The 12,904-nt window shown below is 37.9% G+C and overlaps 1 pseudogene; it reads left to right on the top strand.

Annotated features, from left to right (window-relative positions):
- Nucleotides 1-3,672: 3,672 nt before the first annotated feature.
- Nucleotides 3,673-4,071, top strand: LOC118835549 (annotated as a pseudogene).
- Nucleotides 4,072-12,904: the final 8,833 nt, after the last annotated feature.

The following is a 12,904-nucleotide window of genomic DNA, read 5'->3' as shown; positions in this document are numbered from 1 at the left end:
ATGCATTAGATGTATATATTCATATGTATATAGATTTGCATACACATATGCATGTACATATATATAGACATCTATGTCTATCTATAAAACTGGACCTGTGATTTCATCACTACAGGGATGAGGAAAGAATTCCCTTTCTCAATGCAAATGTACATCTACTTTGCAACTTAACATTCTCAGAGGTTTTCTGGGGCACTGAGAAGCTATGATATATATCAGAGACAGAACTTGAACTTGTGGCTTTCTAGTGATTATGTGCAAAGCAATGTATCCGAATATACCGATTGATAGAATTCTGCCTATTCGAATTCCAAAACGAGAGTCCTAAAAAGTGCTTCTTTCCTGATGAACTAGCTAGGGTCTTCTAACTTCCCCTACCCAGTCAAACAAGCAGAGCATATCAATTGCCAATGAAAACATTATCAGATATGGTAGGCACTGAGAAGACATGCCCTGATAAAAGTCAATTTTATCTGTACCTCAGGCCTTCCCTCATCTAGTGGGGTGAGATACTTAGGAAGCAACAAAAATGCCCCACACTTCAAAGTCAGAAAATAATAAGTAGTAGAGGAAGTCCTCACTAAGACATATACACATTGAAGGTTAAATTACATTAGTAATACACACGTTGAAAGCTACATTGAGTAGCCGTACAAGCCACTATTACAAGAAGTGCTGTGTAGCAGCCTGAGTGCCAGCCAAATGAGAGGTGCAGACAAAGAAGGGTGACATTTCAGAGGAGGGATAGATGACTCAAGGCCAGTCTAGGTCATCAGGAGTTGTTTACTTAAACAGGTGCCAGTTTATTTATTTATCTATTTATTTATTTTGCAAGGGGGAAGGCAGGGCAATTGGGGTTAAGTGACTTGCCCAAGGTCACACAGCTAGTAAGTGTGTCAAGTGTCTGAGGCTGGATTTGACCTGAGATCCTCCCGACTCCAGGGCAGGTGCTGAACTTACTGCACCATCTAGCTGCCCCAGTACTATTTTATTAAAAAGGAAAATCTTTTACTAATTTTGATAGGGGATTTATTTCCCTAGACTCTTGTCCATTAAAATCTTTAGAGGAATAATTTACAGATTTTTCAGATTGAGGTCTATATACTTCCTAGATTGATATTACAAAGTAGGTTTAAGTATTTTTCTTTACATTTTGAAAAAGATAGAGCCAGTCTAGTCTGGCTCTTCTTAGAAGGGGTGTAGAAGGGAACAGCATTTATGAAGCACCTACTAAGCATATCTCATTTGATCCTTACACCAATGCTTGGAAGTAGATGCTATTTTTAATCTTCATTTTTAGTTAAGGAAACGGAGGCAGAAAGAGGTTAAGTGACTTCCTGAGGATCACATAGCTAGTAAGTATCTGGGACCAGATTTGAAATGAAGCCTTCTGGAATCCAGACACAGTGCCCCATTTACTGTGCTCTATGTGGAGTATGAACTCCCCATTCGAGAAGGGTAAATAATAAAATCGTATACTACAAAAATCTGGGTGTACTACAAAGGAATGTAAGGCATTTATGTTTTTACATACTTTCAAATATAGGGTTCCATTTTTTCCTGCCAAAAAGTGTGATTATTAGATTTATTTACTTAAAATATATACTTAATATTCTTTCTATAGAATTGTTCCATTATTTGTTTGCTTGGTGGTAGTGAGGAAAGAATGGCAAACATATTTATTATGTAATTCCTTTCTTAATCAGATACTTAAAAAATCCAATGGCAAATGTTGGAGAGGATGTGGAAAAATTGGGACACTAATTCATTGCTGATGGAATTGTGAAATGATCCAACCATTTTTGGAGAGCAATCTGGAATTATGCTCAATAAGTTATTAAACTACCTATATACCCTTTGATCCAACAATATCATTACTAAGTCTTTTTCCAAAGATAATTAAAAAAAAGGAAAAGAACCTATATGTTTGAAAATATTTTAACATGTTAAAATTGCAAAGATGTCTATCAATTGAGGAATGGCTAAAACAAGTTCTGGTATATGATTGTGATGGAAAACTACTGTGCTATAAGAAAAGATGAGCTCAATTATTTTAGGAAAAACAAGGAAAGACTTGCATGAAACAATAAAGAATGAAATGAGCAGAACCAAAAGAACATTGTTTACAGTAACAGTGATATTGTTTTAAGATTGACTTCGAATGAATAAATTATTTTTTCTATTATAAATATCCAAATTATTCATGAGACATATGAAGAAAAACGTTATATGCATCACAGAAAGAACAGATAAATAGAAGTATGTATGGAATAATTTTACATATATATTTATTTGTGTCTAATAGTAGCCTCCTCTAGGGTCGGGGGAGAGGGGAAAATAAAAAAAAAGAAATCAATGTGATATGTTACCTTGTAGTCATAAAAAGTATTCGTATCTATTATGTCATTTGAATATCATAACAATCTTATGAGGTAAGCAATGTCAGTTATTATTACTATTAAAATATTGAACTGTATTTTTGTTGTACTAGGAAGACAAATTTCTTTGAAATATGGAACTAGTGATTATTTGCCAGCAAGGCAGCTATTATCATATCTACTTTACAGGTTAAAACAATAGTCTTTGAAATGTATCCTACGCGAAGTTATACATCTGATAAGTGATAGTGCCCAGGCTTGAACTTGGCTCTCCTGACTACTTCTAGTGGTCTTCCTCCTATACTATGCTGCCTCCCCAAAATGGCATTGATGAAATACAAATTAACAATACTGATAATAGCATAAATGAGTATTGCCCTTGTCTTTGAGGAATTTTTACTTAAGGCATAACAGAAGACAGGAATTAGTGTTCTAGGTTTAAACCCTGCTTTTGGTTTTTCCCATCTGTGTGAGACACACACACACACAGCCTCAGTGTCCTCATGTCTAAAATGGGGGTTATAATGCCAATTCCAAGTACCATTATACATATTTCTCATGAGGATCAAGTAAAACATGTGTACTCCAGTTAACTGTAAAAATATCTGTTATTGTTACTGTCATTATTCTTGTATTAGGAAGACAAATTAATTTGAAATATGCAACCAGTGATTATTCAAAAATGTGAATGTATTCACAAATGTGAATTCACAATGTATCAAAATATACTAATTAATAGAGTTTTGATACTCATATCCCCCAAATGTGCTAAACAATACAACATCATTGAAATGGGTGTAGCCTGTTGAGCTTATTTCTATGAAAGAAAGCACTTATTTGAATATAGAATTCCAACACAGTTGTTACAAATTACTCCAATTTTTATATTTAATATATTTGAAATTGTCTTTATGATATTATATCATGGCATTGTTTTGGCCATCTCTACATCAGGCTGCATGCCTTATGCCTGTCATATTCATTTCCTTCTACCAGAACTCTAGACTTTGCCTTTGGGGCACTGGGCTCTGATAGGTGAGCTTTTGCCATTACATGGCAAACAAAATGGGACTTTTTGTTTTGCTCTTTTTTCTTTTGGAGTTCTAGTTTTTCTCAGCACTAAGGTAATCAAGTGCATTTGATTGAGACTTGCCTTTGTTTGAATCAAGAGTCTTTGATGGATGGCGAACCACGGGGGTGGGCAGTGGGAGGAGCCAAAGTTGGAGGAGCTTCCACCTTTTCACCCCTGGGGGGGTGCAGTGCTGTGGGAGACAGCAGCCTAGCAGCGTCTATCATGGCAGGGAGAGGGAAGCTGATCATGGTGATCAGAGACGAGGATACCGTTACCGGTTTCCTGCCGAGTAGCATTGGGGAGCTCAACAAGCACCGCCACCCGAACTTCCTGGTGGTGGAGAAGGACACAACCATCAATGAAATCGAGGACACCTTCTGGCAGTGTCTAAATCATGACGACATTTGTATCATCCTTATCAACCAGTATATTGCTGAAATGGTACAACACATGTTGGACGCCCACACACGTTCAATACCTGCTGTTTTGGAGATTCCTTCCAAGGAACATCCCTATGATGCAGCCAAGGACTCCATCCTGCGTAGGGCAGAGGCATGTTCACCGCTGAAGATCTTCGCTAAGGGATACCCCATATCACCCTTCCCTACATGCTACATTCCATTACTGAAATGAAAGGGGGGAGGGCTAATGGTACTTGCTATTTATTGGGCCTTGGAGTAAAGCTAAGACAGAATGAAGACTGGAAAACATAAAGCCCAACTCCTCAAATGTGTCCCTCTCCTTCTGTTTCCTCTTCCTTCTCCTGGTTGATTTTTGTGTCATCTTTGTCTTATGTCAATGCTAAATTAAAGTTCATTTCTCCAGGAAAAAGAGAGTCTTTGATGACCTGTTTAAGTCACAAGAAAGCCCAAGTCACATGAGTTTGAGTCACATGGTTGTAACATCCTCTGTGGGCTGACCCTGAACAAGTATATATATATACTCTGAGGTTAGCATTTTGCTTTGGGGTTCACTCACTGGAAGAGTGTTCATGTGATTTGACCACATAAGACTCTGGGTAGCTGTTAAGGAGGTCCCGGTTTTGAAAATCCAGATGTTGGTGCTTCTCTTTCTGGTAACTATGTATGTATTACTATGGACAGACTAATTTCTGCTTGTAATTTCTGTTTGTGTTTTCTCTGGAATTCAGGGTGCTGACTTTTTCCCCTGAATTAAGTGAATGATATATGTATGTTTAATTAAAGTGAGATTGTAAACCCCTTAAAGTTGCTTTCCTAAGAAAAACAGATCAGGGGGCGGAGCAAAGATGGTGGCTGGTAAGCAGGGACTAGAGTGAGCTCCGTTACCGAGTCCCTCCAAAAACCTATAAAAAATGGCTCTGAACCAATTCTAGAACGGCAGAACCCACAGAACAGCAGAGGGAAGCAGGGCTCCAGCCCAGGACAGCCTGAATGGTCTCTGGGTGAGGTCTATTCCACACGGAGCTGGGAGCTGGGAGCTGGGAACGGAGTGGAGCAGAGGCCAGCCTGAGTGGCGTGGAACAACCAAACTTGGAGTTGGGCGGATGGGGCCCCTAGCGCCCTGAATATGTGAGCTGCGGCAGTTACCAGACCCGTCAACCCACAAACACCAAAGACTGTGGAGAAGGTTAGTGGGAAAAGCTGCGGGAGCAGAAGGAGTTCAGGGTTCGGCTTCCAGCCCCGGGGGCAGTGGAGGTGGGGCAGCTACAGCTGTTGTTACTTCCGGCTCCAGGCCCACCTGGTGGGAGGAATTAAGTGGCGGATCCGAGCAGGGGTGCACAGCCTGCCGAAGATCTAAGCCCAGTTCGGGTTGGGGGTTCTTGGGGAAGGAGCAGTGCGGGTCTAACAGAGCTGGCACCTCCCCCTCAAATGTGGAACATAGAACTCGTTAATCTACAAGCAGTCATACCCCACTGAAAAACTCAAGGGTCAAGTTAGTTGGTTGGGAATATGGCCAGGCAGCGAAAACGCACCCAGATTCAGTCTCAGACTTTGGATTCTTTCTTTGGTGACAAAGAAGACCAAAACATACAGCCTAAAGAAGACAACAAAGTCATAGAGCCTATAACAAAAGCCTCCAAGAAAAACATGAATTGGCCCCAGGCCACAGAAGAACTCAAAAAGGATTTGGAAAAGCAAGTTAGAGAAGTGGAGGAAAAATTGGGAAGAGAAATGAGAAGGATGCAAGAAAACCATGAAAAACAAGTCAATGACTTGCTAAAGGAGACCCAAAAAAATACTGAAAAATACACTGAAGAAAACAACACCTTAAAAAAACAGACTAACTCAAATGGCAAAAGAGCTCCAAAAAGCCAATGAGGAGAAGAATGCCTTGAAAGGCAGAATTAGCCAAATGGAAAAGGAGGTCCAAAAGACCACTGAAGAAAATACTACTTTAAAAATTAGATTGGAGCAAGTGGAAGCTAGTGACTTGATGAGAAATCAGGATATTATAAAACAGAACCAGAGGAATGAAAAAATGGAAGACAATGTGAAATATCTCCTTGGAAAAACCACTGACCTGGAAAATAGATCCAGGAGAGATAATTTAAAAATTATTGGACTACCTGAAAGCCATGATCAAAAAAAGAGCCTAGATACCATCTTTCAAGAAATTATCAAGGAGAACTGCCCTGATATTCTAGAGCCACAGGGCAAAATAGAAATTGAAAGAATCCATCAATCGCCTCCTCAAATAGATCCCAAAAAGAAATCTCCTAGGAATGTTGTTGCCAAATTCCAGAGCTCCCAGATCAAGGAGAAAATACTGCAAGCAGCCAGAAAGAAACAATTTGAGTATTGTGGAAACCCAATCAGAATAACCCAGGATCTGGCAGCTTCTACATTAAGAGATCGAAGGGCTTGGAATGCGATATTCCGGAGGTCAATGGAGCTAGGATTAAAACCTAGAATCACCTACCCAGCAAAACTGAGTATCATGTTCCAAGGCAAAATATGGATTTTCAATAAAATAGAGGACTTTCAAGCTTTCTCAGTGAAAAGACCAGAACTGAATAGAAAATTTGACTTTCAAACACAAGAATCAAGAGAAGCATGAAAAGATAATCAAGAAATTGCAAGGGACTTACTAAAGTTGAATTGTTTTGTTTACATTCCTACATGGAAAGATGATGTGTATGATTCATGAGACCTCAGTATTAGGGTAGTTGAAGGGAATATGCATATATATATATATATATATATATATATATATATATATATATATGTTATGTATATATATAAGTGAATGTGTACGTATGTATATATCTATGTGTATATGTATGTATGTGTATGTGTATATATATATATATGTGTGTGTGTTTATATATATGTATATACACACACACACACACACACACTCAGACACACACACATATATATATATATATATATGTATATATATGTAAAAGAGAGAGAGCAGACACAGGGTGAGTTGAAGATGAAGGGAAGATATCTAAAAGAAATAAAATGAAATTAAGGGATGAGAGAGCAACATACTGAGAGAGGGAGATAGGGAGAGATAGAATGGGGTGGATTATCTCGCATAAAGGTGGCAAGAGGCAGCAGTTCTGTGGGAGGAGGGGAGAGGACAGGTGAGGGGGGAATGAGTGAACCTTGCTCTCATCAGATTTGGCCTGAGGGGGAATACCATACATACTCAGTTGGGTATCTTACCCCACAGGAAAGAAGAGGGAGGAAGATAGAAAAAAAATAAAATAAAATAAAAGGGGGGGGATGATGGAGGGGAGGGCAGATGGGGGTGGAGGTAATCAAAACAAACACCTTGGAAAGGGGACAGGGTCAAGGGTGAAAATTCAATAAAGCGGGATGGGTTGAAAAGGAGCAAAATGTAGTTAGCCTTTTACAACATGAGTATTGTGGAAGGGTTATACATAATGATACATGTGTGGCCTAGGTTGAATTGCTCGACTTCTTAGGGAGAGTGGGTGGGAAGAGAAGAGGGGAGAGAATTTGGAACTCAAAGTTTTAAAATCAGATGTTCAAAAAAAAAGTTATTGCATGCAACTAAAAATTAAGATACACAGGCAATGGGGTGTAGAAATTTATCTTGCCCTACAAGAAAGGAAGGGAAAAGGGGATGAGAGGGGAGGGGGGTGATAGATGGGAGGGCTGACTGGGGAACAGGGCAACCAGAATATATGCCATCTTGGAGTGGGGGGGGGTAGAAATGGGGAGAAAATTTGTAATTCAAACTGTTGTGAAAATCAATGCTGAAAACCAAAATATGTTAAATAAATAAATAAATTTAAATTTAAAACAACAGATCAAAGAATCTGTGCTAGCAGCCCTCCTGTGTGCTGGTGTTATTCACTTTATAACTCCACAGCAGCTGCAAGCAGCATTGTTGTTACACTCATTTGGCCTAGAACCCCAGGCCTCCACACCACTTCCTGCCCATCTCCACACTGCACACCTCACAGTCTAGCTATCTTCTTTATTCCCTTCCTCTTGGAGTCTGATGTGGGTGCTTCCACATTACTTTGGTACATTTCTAAACTATTCTGCTATGCGAGCTCCCCCCTTTTTTGTCTTACCCATTAGAATTTTAGTATTGCACAGAAATTCTGTTGATTGAGAAGATGACTTTTTTATCTGGCTACTGTGCAAAATCAGCAACTTGTGCAGAGGCAGTTTGAGCATGGCCCCATGTTTAAACCTTGCTTAAACTTCGGGTTTGTGCACAACCAGCCTGCAGGAGATGGCATTCTGGAAATACCCTTGCTGTTCTGCCCTTAGAAATGGGGTAAAGGCTGAGATGGCACAAAAACTCATCTTTTCATGATACATGTACCTGGCTGTAAAAGCTGACACAATTTTAAATCTGTGCACAAACTCCAACTGCTTGATGCCTTTGTGTTTGGTTTTCTTTTCTTGAGTTGCCTCATTGACCATGGAGAGGCCTGAACCAAGATTTCTTTTAACACGACTGTATTGAAGTTAAAAATTATCTTAATTAGTTTCTTCATTGATTCTTTAGTGGTTACTAAGTAAGCTATCATGTGATTTGCAAATAGTCGGTCCCTGACCTTTGACAAGGCATAGTCTAAAATGTATATCATTGCAAAGGATCCATGATCCTATTCATGGAGGTTCTTACTTTAGCAGTGAAAATTGTTATTCATTCACACATTCTCATGCTGTGAGATTCTGATCTATGCCCTTGTGGCAAGTCAAGTCAAAAAGCATTTATTAACCACTTACTATGCATCAGGCACTCTGCTAAATTCTGAGCATACAAAGAGAGCCCATTTCTCAAAAAATTCTAGACAGGAAGTTCATACAACACAGTCTTCTTTCAATCTCTTGAAATTATTTGGAGATACATGCAGCTTTCTCACTCCCTTATTTTTATTCCTCATTCTTGCTACATGACTAGTACAATTCTTTTTTCATTCATGCACTTCTTTGATCATCTCTTATAGTGGGATTCATGAATGTAATTTATCGTGGCTCATAATATATCACTGTTTATTTCAATCAATCATTCAGCCACCTGACCTTTATTAAACACTTGCTAGATTCCCAACATTATATTAGATGTTTAGGATAAAAAGACAAAAATCAAATAGTTCTTGCCCTCAGGGATCTTAATTCTCTTGGTAATGAGTGGAAACAACATGAACATGTATGATATTTACAAAGTATCTGCAAAGTAAATACAATGGCATTTCATGGGTAGAAGGCAGTACTATGTAGGGAATAAGCAAAAGTCTCATGTAGAAGGTGGCATATGGATATATGTGGATATAAAGTGGGACTACATTGATGAAGCATATTTAGAAACAAAGCACAAAGATAAAGGATGGGATGTTGTTTGTGAAGATCTACTCACTTCTGATTTTCAATGAATGAGATTGTGGGAGAGACAGAAGAGACAGGACTTAAGCCCAATAAGGAGAAGGGCATCATGTAGGTGACCTGGATAGGTTTGGAAGAGTCAAACGGGTTAGAGATTGAATTTGGGGAGAAAAAGTTGGCAACATATGGGAATGATTGAAGAAAATTGGAAGAAGAACAATCTCCAGGCCCTAATATTAGTTGAGATCGTACTTCTGGGATGTAAGAAGAAAAAAATCAGGGACATTTAAGTATTAAGGAGGAAAAAGGAAAATTGAGGAATAGAAAATGAAGGGGAAGCCTTGAGAAGGATAAAGAGTAAGCAGTTGTCAAGGCATGTAAAAAAAAAAGTTAAGTGGAACAAAAATAAATGAAATAAAATACAATGAAAAGATAAGTGGGACAAAAATAAATAAAATTAAATAAATAAAAGAAATGGATTGGTGAGTGGGAAAGTAGGTTGTAAAATGTTTAAATTTTAAAAATGAATAATTAAGTATAAAAAGTTTTAATCAGGTGCTTAAAGTTGAGGTATAAATACCCATAAGTAGTTTTATTGTCTTTTTAAAATATTTATTTATTTTAAATGTTCCATTCTTTTAAAATTTTGAGTTCCAAATGCTCTTCCTCCCTCCCCCCACTCTCCTACTCACTGAGAAGGCAAATAACATATCAATTATACATGTGAAATCATACAAAACATCTTTCTGTATTAACCATATCACTAAAAAAAAGCAAAAAAGAGAAAATTATACTTCGATTTTGCACTCAGAGTTTATCAATTCTCTCTCTTGGATAGCACTTTTTCATTGTTACACCATTGAAATTGTCTTGAGCCACTATATTCATCACAATTGATCATCATTATAACATTGCTGTAACTATGCACCATGATTTCTTGGTTCTTCTTACTTTACTTTGCATCCATTTACATAGTTCTTGCCATGTTTTTCAGAAGCAAAACCCCTCATCATTTCTTACAGCATAATAGTACTCCATCAAAAGCATCTGCTACAGCCTGTTCAGCCATTCCCCAATTGATTAGGATCACCTTGATTTCCAGTTCTTTGCCAGCACAAAAAGAGCTGCTACAAATATTTTTGTACATATAGGTCATTTTCCTTTTCCTTTCATCTCATTGGAATGTAGACTTAATAGTGTTATTGCTAGTTCACAGAGTGTGGACAGTTTTATAGCTCTTTGGGAATAATTCCAAATTATCTTCCAGAATGTTTGGACCAGTTCACTACCACACCAGTAGTTCATTAGTGTACATATTTTTGCCACATTCCCTCCAGCATTTTTCATTTCTGATAGGTGGGAGGTGATATCTCAGAGTTGTTTTAATTTGCATTTTTCTAATTAATAGTGATTTTAAGTATTTTCATATAACCATAAATAACTTTGATTTCCTCTTATGAAAACTGCCTTTTCATATCTCTTTGACCATTAGTCAACTGGAGTATGACTTATTCTTATCAATTTGATTCACTTCTCTAGATATTTGAGAAATGAGGCCTTTATCAGAGAAACTTACTGTAAATTTTTTGACATTCCATCAATGTCTATGGTACCATTCAGCAAAATGTAGTTTCCCTGACTATCTCTTAATTAGTTCTAATTTTGCTTTTGTGTCATCTGAGATAATGTTTGCCACCCATGCCCTCTTCACTTCAGCTAAAGAATAATTGTCTCCTCCAGCCCTTCATTTCAACTTTGTGTGTGTCTGCCTCAACTTTGTGTATGTCTCTCGTACACAACATATTTTTGGATTCTGGTTTCCAATTCATTCTGCTATCTACTTCTGTTCTATGGATTAGCTCATCTCATTCACACTGTTGCCAGATTTATCTTCCTTATGTTTAGATCTGATCTGATAATCATGCTATTCTTGCTCAAAAGAAGTCAGTCTTTCTTGCCCCATTCCTATTCTTCTTCATTGGAAATAACCTTTCCTTCTCAGACTTCACATAGCACTTTGTTTGCACTTCCAATCTTTTGTTTTAACCTCTGATTTCACTGCTATGAGAAACACTCCCTCTGATGACACAAGTCTTTAAGAATCCTCTAATAGACTTATCTTGTATTTTATGTTTTTAATATGTTATTTGTTTAGGTTCCTAGAATATAAGGATCACCCCTTATGAATACTCCCTTGTACCTAAAGTGTGTATTGAATTCTAGGTATCTTTCATTTTTACATCACTTTCATTTTTAAATCCAGCCTTATAAACTCCCTTCATCAGAGAGGCATCTCTTGTAAGATAGAATTGAAAGAAAAAAAGAAAAAAAACATCCCACAAAACTAACCAGTATATCAGTGGAATCTGAAAATAAATATGTTATTATGCACTCATAGCTCCCACTTTTATAAAGAAGAGGGGTGGGGTACATTTCTGTTTCTCTCCTTTAGGATCAAACTTAATTATTATTTTGTACAGTAAGCAATTAACTCAAATGAATTCTAAAGCTGGGTAAGCAAATTTGTTTTGGCTTTGGAAGCTAGTCCCACAATTTAGGGACTCCCTCTCATTTGACAGCTTTCAAGGAAAGAAAGCTACAACAACAAAATTGAGAGGCATATGCAGTATGTAATCATAGGGCACTGGTTCTCAGTCTAAAATAAACAATTAAATTAGTGGTCATTATTTGCTTCTCTTTTGAACAAATGGATCAAAAGAGATAATTCATGCAATGCACTTTGCAAATCTCAAAGTCCCATATATATATATACATGAGTTATGACCACTACCACCACCATCATTATTATTTGTTTTTACTACTACTATCATCATTATTATAATTACAAGTAGTAGTAGTGGTGGTGGTGGTAGTAGCAGTAGCAGCAATAGTACAATAGTAGTAGTAATAGTAATGATGGTGTTGGTGGGAGGAAGAGGAGGATGAAGAATAATAGAGGTGGTGATGGTGGTAGTGGTGGTGGTAATTTTAGTAGTAGAAGCAGTAGTAACGGATCTCCTAACTGCTGCTGGATTGAGATAAGAGCCAGAATCTCTCAGCTCTGAGGAAGTGAGTTGATGCCTCTTCAGACCACCTCTCTTCCTTGCCCACAACACATATTCCCACTTCAACTTTTAAAAGGTACCGGGGACTTGACAAGCATCTAGTGGCTTGGAAATGCTTTTTGTCATGCTGTCACCAGACCTTGATCAAGAGGAGCAACTCAGCAGGAAAATTCACTGCACCATAAATTTATAATCCATTTTTCTCCGTATGCTTTGGCCACCTTATGATGTTCATAATTAAAACTTTATACAGACTTATAGCTACTGAGACAGCTTGATTCAGTGCTGGCTATGGAGCCTAATAAATCACTGGGGCTCATAGTATAATTGTGCCTTGATAATTATTCCATCTGCACTATGAAGGGCTAACCCTGTGTAAAATTATGAGGGAGGAAATGTTTGTCCTTAGTCCCTTTCCATCATTTTCTGATGTTTCTTGTGAACTTGTGGCATCTTCCTTTTGCTCAGCATGTGTTTTTTGCCCCCAGGCATACTCCCAGTCTGCTCAAGGCTCTTAACTAATTTTTCAACTTTCTAGGACCCATCAGATCATCATTTCAACCTTCCTCTTTGTTCTCCCTGAAACTC

The sequence above is a fragment of the Trichosurus vulpecula genome, chromosome 2, assembly GCF_011100635.1.
Source record: "Trichosurus vulpecula isolate mTriVul1 chromosome 2, mTriVul1.pri, whole genome shotgun sequence".
NCBI classification, from domain to species: Eukaryota; Metazoa; Chordata; class Mammalia; order Diprotodontia; family Phalangeridae; genus Trichosurus; species Trichosurus vulpecula.
The sequence above is the reverse complement of the archived record's forward strand: the minus strand, read 5'-3'. Positions and strand labels throughout refer to the sequence as shown.